The sequence below is a fragment of the Gavialis gangeticus genome, unplaced genomic scaffold (genome assembly GCF_001723915.1).
Source record: "Gavialis gangeticus isolate Ggan-Ray unplaced genomic scaffold, GavGan_comp1, whole genome shotgun sequence".
Classification (NCBI taxonomy): Eukaryota; Metazoa; Chordata; order Crocodylia; family Gavialidae; genus Gavialis; species Gavialis gangeticus.
In genome coordinates, this window is record NW_017729022.1 from 122,066,972 (window position 1) to 122,074,259 (window position 7,288).

Consider the following 7,288-nt stretch of genomic DNA (forward strand, 5'->3'; position numbering starts at 1 on the left):
CCCAATTTTACTCAATTTCAAGGGAGGATTTAAATCTCTTGGGCTCCTTTGGAAAATCTCAGGCTCAGCCTGAAATTTTACATTTTCTCAAGGGCTAAGTACAGCCAGTCAAAAAGTCTGAGGCTAAATCCATGGCAAATGGTGCCTCCTGAGTCTGGGAGGGCACCAGATCTCCAACCAGGGGGGTGGTCCCCTAGCAGCCAGTCGCTGGCCGAGGGGGCAGGGCCCCCCAGTGACTGATCACTGAGCCCTTCCACCAGCACTTCTGGTTTCAGGACTGGCGTTTCCAGGGGGTGCATGGCCAATCTCAGGGGTGCACATGCACCTGCGTGCACCCCCCCATGCATTGCTAGTGGCTAAATCGATTCAATCTAGGCAGCTTCCTCCACTTTGGGGGGCTTCCCCCACTGCAGCCCAGGGTCCCCAGCCCCAGGGAGCTGAGGGGAATTCTTTCCTTCTCCAAGCCCTTGCTTTAGCTGCTGTAAGTGTTAGGGATAGCCCATGGAGCAGATGGAAATTCCTCTGCTCCTTTGCATTAGTCTTGCTACAGACATGCAGCAGCTAAGGCACAACTGGCTGTGGAGGAGCAGAAGAATTTCACTCTGCCCCCTGAAGCTGCCTGAGACTCACAGGACTAAGACAGGCAGTTCTGGGGCTCCAGAGGTGAAGAATTCTTCCCAGCTCCCTGGGGCTGCCTGGGGCTGCAGGACCTCCAAGGCAGGCATTCCCTGGTGCCCCCATGCTGGGCTGCATGGGCAGGTACCCAGACCAGAGAACTCCTCTCTACCTTCTATGGCAGCTGCTGAAGCAATCAGCAGCTGGGGAGGAAGGAGGGAAGAGGTTTTCCAGGGTCTGAAAAGCCCCTACCACAGAGGCTTTCCCTCCTCCCATGTGCTTTGTAGACCCTGGCTGGTAGGGCTGGGGGGTCTGTTCCCCTGCTTCCCATCCCTATGGCTGACAGACACAGGCAGGAAGCAGGCTAAGGAGCAGAGGGGCAAGGCAGTCCTTGCTCCACTGGAGCAGGCAGCATAGCTCAGGGCTGCAAAACACTCTGGGATGCTGGGGGACTGTGATTTGGCTTGAACCAGGAAGGGATTTGGGACTCAAGTTCCATAAACCAGTTTGACTTAAATCAGTTAAGTGTGATACTACATCCAACCAGATTTATCTTAAACTGGTTTTGGTCATTTTGAAAGCAGTTTATGTGCACTGAACTTCTGTTCTGTTACAGATTTAAACCAGTTTTTGACCACTTAAACTGGTTTATGTGTAACTTTTGTCTCTAGCGAAGGTGTGGTGTCCCCACATTTCAGAGCAGAATTTAGCAGGCTAGTCACAATTTACATGCTCAGCTAGTCCCTGATTCAGCAGCATGGGCATGTTTTTAGCTCTAGGCCCGTGACTAACTAAATCCATTGCATACAATGGGAGTCTTTCATGCTTATGTGAAGGGATTTTAAGTTATATAAGTGCTTTGCTGATCAGGGCCTTCCTGAGGGACTGGAAAGGTCTTTATTGCTTCTGCTGGGGGCAGGCATGTGATTTTCAGCATTTGGAAGATGGATGATGCTGAATCAGAAGGTTTCCAATTATTGGCATAACTAGTACATGCTCCTATTGGGAAACAATATATTTCCTGTTCAGGTACAGTTGCTATAAATCTAATGCAGTCATGAAAAAAAGGTTTTTCTTTTTTTATATATATATAAAGTCCAAGACTGCAGAGAGACCATTAATATTAGCACATTATCCCAGCCAAAAGAAATAAGATGAAAATCAAACCATGCTTAATGATGGTGGAATTCTAATTTTTTTGCCAAACTTATAGCACCAGCCTGCATTGCTATCATTACTTGTTCAGTTTTGACTACGCCATTTGTAGAAACAACCATCAGTTTGTAGTGTAGACACTGATGTCAGACCTGTTCCACCTGAGTCCAGCTGTTGACTGAAGAAAATAGAATTACAGAAAGACAAGCTAAAACATGAGGAGCTTTTGTGACTCAGGGCTCAGAGCCTGCAAACTCTCATTTACACAGGTCACGCATGACGGATGAGTAACACTGGCTTCATGGACATTGCCTGTGTGTGGAAGGGTTGGACGTAGGAGTTTCTGGGCCTAAATACACTAAACTATAAGCTGTGTATACACTAAATTGCTCAAATTGTCACTTCATACCCAGAAGGTCACATTTTACCTCACAGTCCAAAGTCCACTGATGGAAAGATTCTTGTGCAGGTCAACAGGCTTTGGATCAGACCTTGAACAAGAATTTGTGATTTGTAAGGAGTGTAGCTACATAGGCTCACCTTCCACATGGGTCTCACAACAGAAGCAAACTTTCTTCTTCAACTGAGCCCTTTCAGAGCATGTAGCAATTGGCTGCTCCCAAATGAATCTGCTAATCCTCCCTGTCTGCCCTGACAGGGGCTCTCTGCTTTGGGACAGGGCTTGCTGTGCCGAGGTCTTCAGGCCCTTAAAAGGCAGACTGGCCTGTCTCATTGTGGCGAAGGGTGTTAGGTAGCTGCATGGCCTGCAGAACTGCTCTCCCTCCCTTCTCACACGGAGGGTATTCTGATACTTTCCTGTGCTCATGACATGCTCCATGCTGCTGCCCAGCTGTGTGTGGGAACTTTGTGTGTCAGCAACTGTACATGCCAAGGAAAATTGCAGTCCTCCCCTTATCAACAGCCTGCACTTATCCAGTGACCTTCAAGTGATTTTATTGTGCATAATCAGCAGCTGTTTACATGCCTTCTGGCTAGGGATACTACAAACTACAGTATGGAGTACCCAGGGTAGCCTAAGTGTAGTTACATATAACTGCCAGGGTTTTCAGGTCTGTAAGTGTCTATTCCATTTTTCTCTTGGCTTTGGATTTTAAAACAGTGAAGAAACAGTGTTTCCCATTTGCTGAAACACAACCATGCTCACCAAATCCTTGTATTGGCTGTTCCAGCTTTTGAGCATTATTTCTAATAACAGCATATGTCTCTGGCTTCTTGTAAAAAAAGAAACTAAAAACACTTTATTTTCATTATCTTATCTTTATCTTCCATGGCTAGCTCTGTATACAGACTCTGTTACTGCTTCCATATTTGTGCAAGTCTGTTTGTTTATTTGTTTGGAAATTCAGTATTCCCAGTGCTCCCAGTCACTGCAGTAGCTGCCTGTTTGCTCTGTTTCTAATAAGTTGCTTTTTTTTTGCCTGAGAGTCATACTCTGTCCATTTTTCATGGAAAGCAGGCCCCATTCAGGAGAATTCTTATTTATCTAGGACCCAAGCATCTACTGAGAAATAGTTGCCGTAGAATTTTTTCAATCAGTTTGTGCAAAGAGCCCTGGAGCTAGACTTTTGAAGCTGACTGATGGGTCTGGATGCCAATACTAATACCCCTTTTGAAAGGCTCACTTTTCAGGTGCTGCCAGATTAAACTATATATAAAATAATGGGTAGTTTTTCAGGGGAATCCCATGGCTCAGCGTCCTGACTTAGGGCTCAATGTCTGGCAGTTCCTTTGTGAGACTAGCACATTTAAATGGTTCAGCCCTCTATGTATCAAAAGACTTTGAAAATTCAAGCTCCTTATTTAATGCTTATGTGATGCTAAGCTCACTCGCAAATTCTCACCTAGAGCTTTTGAGTTAAAATTTCCCATCTTCACAGTGACCCGCTTTTTAAGAGTTTTAACTTACAGATGGAAATGGAATTGAATCATTAGATCGGAATATCCAGTGGGCTGGGAAATACAGGCTAGAATCCAGATCTAAGAGACAAATTTTGCAGCTGGTCTCTCTGTCTGTAACAGATGTAGTGTAAACCTCAGACCCAAATATCCTAAGGAAGTTGGGAATCTGGATAGGAAGTCTATTCCTGGGCTCATCTCTCACTCTGCTTGCATAGTTTTGTTAACTATGAGGAAAATGCCCTTCCTATCATCAAAAATGGGGGTGGAACCTTGGAAGTGCAATGAATAAATATGCAAAAGTGGCTGCCTTTCAAAGTAATCATCTGGCAAAATATTTGTGAAAGTTTGTCATTAGTAAATGCCTGTATGTTTACCCAAGGTCAGATCCCAGCTGTTAATCCATGATATGGAGAATATTCCTGGAGACATTTTTTTGCTTCAAAAGTCTCATTCACTGGGTGCACCCTTATTTTTCAGCACAAATTTTGGTTTAGTCAAGCCCTTTGTTGCACATTGTGGCAGTAGCCTCAAAGGATGACCTCTCATAGCTTAAGGCCCCTTGTTAGATCTGATAGACTATGGGTGCATCTACACGTTGCCCTATGTCACTGTAGCAATGCTCTATGTCACTATATGGCGTGCTATGGTGATGTAGAAATCATGTGGGTCTACATGTGATTGGCAGCTATGTTGCCGTACTGGCGCACTCCCTCTGTTTTAGTGTGCCGCTATGGTGACATAGTGGCGAAAACTAACTATGCACATGGCACAGTACAGGCAGTACCGATGTAGCAACATTGCCATACAGCGACGTGTAGATGTGCCCTATGTATGTCAGCTTGAATGTTGAAAATGTCTTTTACGCTTACACACTCATATCCAGCTTGCAGTGCACTTAGCTTTGAATGCTCTAGGGCTCTGTTCTGTGTGGCACTGAACATACTGGCTTGATCTAGTGCAGCACTCAAGCATGTACCTAGCTTTAAGCCACACAGTGACTCCCTTTGGTTTCAGTGGGGCTGCCTGTGTGCTTAAAATGCAGCATGTGCTTAGGTACTTGGGTGTGTCAGGCCCAATTGCTCAAGCCTCCAGAGCTGGAGGCTCAAGCCTCTGGCAGGCTCAAGCCTCTAGAGCTGGAAAGTATCAGCATCATAATGAGAGGAGGTGGCAGGACTATAACAAAGCTGCTACCACTGAAGTCAATGGCATAACTCCCATGGACTCAAGGAATGCAGAACAGAAGAAATTTGTTGTGAGCTGTCCTGTTAGACCTCAGGTTAGGTGGATCTGGTTCTGAATCGACCATGCAGGGAGAATTCATCAATAATTTCACTGAAATCCAGGGGGTTTCAGAAGCATAAGTCAGACCCTCTAACTTTGCTAATTCTTGCTGGCTGAGGACCCCTTGGCACAGGTCACGGAGGGTATAGGAAAAAGCAGATTCTGAAAGGATAAGCTTTCTAGAGGCATAACTGTACATAAAGGCTCTGGGTAAGTTCAGCAGCAAGTAGAAACGAGCAAACTCTATTGTCTTAAATAGAGTCAGACCTGCTTATATCAGCTGAGGCTCTGGTAAATGAAGCATAACAGATAGATGCAGTGATTTGTGTGCATCATGTGCATAACCAGCCTCTAAGACAAGAACCACATGACAAAGCCTCAAAATGAAGGACAAAGAAAAATAAGGGTTTTTTTCTTCCGCACAGAGAATACGTGCATTTTTCAGGCATGTAATTCACAGTGCTGTGTGTCATACAAATGTATTAGCATTATGATAATTTTTTGTCTAATAATGAACACGTGTACATGCTGGCAGGCTGGGAAATTCACTATTTTAGAAAAAATCCCTGCTCACTTGACATGTACAAAAGTAGAGACTCTCATGATGATTGGAGTCCCTGTGTGCTAACTAGATTGTGACTATCCATGCTCTAAGCAACCTATGGTCTAAATAAGTCTGGAGTGACATTGTGAAGGAGAAGGGAAAATATATTATTCCATTTAGCAACTGAGACACAGAATGACTAAGGCATGGGTCCATTAAGGTATTTTGGCTCCTAAGAGTTAGGCACTGAAATACCTTTGTGAATCGAGGCTCCTGAAGTCACAGAGTTGCCTGTGCTAGACAGAATGTAGCTGGAAACTGAAGGCTGATACTCAGAGTGTTAATCCAGTGTCTTAACCAAAAGACACCTCATTCCTCTCTCACCCTGACATGACCTGAGAAATATTCCATATATATATATATATATATATATATATAATGAGAATGAACAGGAACTGATTGAGATGTTGAAGTAGACAACAAATATAGGGATTTTTGAAGAACCCTACAAGAACTGGACACCAAAATCATATGCGGTGTCAATGGGATCTTGGTGTCTAACCCTCTTTGGGGTCCTTTGATGATGCCAGCCCAGATCAAGACTGAAGATCCTGCAGAAAATTCCCATCTCAGTAGGACGCTTATTTTGGACAGAAATCTGGGTCAGAGTTAGCACAGGCAGCCACATGTGGTATGCTGGGATACTGTCCAAGAAACCTGAAACATATATTTTGGAATAAACTTTTTGACATTCAAATAAATAACCAGAAACATTAAAGAACAGGAAAAAATGAGAAAGGGGAGAGAAGACTGAGAGAAGGAGAAAAAAGAAAGAAAAAGAAACTAAACAGTAAGGGGAAAAGGCTATTTCAAGGGAACGTTACCTCATTGCTATCTTTTTAATGTTTGATTCATTGAATTCCCCACCCCACCCCACCCCAGGTAATCAAGGAATCTGATCAAACTCCTTTACAGCAATCTTTCTTATAGATACCTCTATCATGTCATCTCTTATTTCTCTTGTCTCTAAAAGTAATGTAATCCATTGTGGCTCCCCTAGTTCCATGTTTACTGCTATTTAGTGCAAGTAAATTCCCTGAGGTGCATCTGAACAGCCACATCCCCAACATGTTTGGTATTAAATATGTTTCAGTTCCAGAGCTAAAACATAAGGCTTTACCTGTGCACTGTGATCTGTCAGTGACAAACAGCCAACAATTTATTATTGGTGGCAGTATTATCAACAATGTGAGAGGTGCTTTTCAAACATTTAATGACTGTTCCTGCTCTGAGGAACTTGCAATCTAAAGACAGAGATCAGACAAAAAGGAGTAACTCTGGGCTCTTTGGAACTATCTTGAGAATCCTTTTCTTGCAGCCACAGTGTGTGTAGAAATTAATGAGCATCAGACTTGTTTTTCAATTGGTTCACAAATAGGTCTCCACTTATACTTGGATCCGTGGTATGGAGACAAGAAATTCCAATAATAAAGTTTGACTCGGGTAAACCGCATTTGTGGATGAGCCCTACACCCAGTTGCAGTTGTCACAAAGGCATGGTCACGGCAGAGTGCATGGAATTCTATCTAGGTGGAAAACGGGGTCCACCTGAGTTAAAACTGAGCACTTCCACAGCTTGAGCTAAAGTGCTCAGCTCTTCAGTTGTAACATAGATTCATAGATTCATAGATTCATAGATTAAGGGTCGGAAGGGACCTAGTAGATCTTCTAGCCTGACCCCCCGCCAGGGCAGGAGAACAACAAAAAACCCCA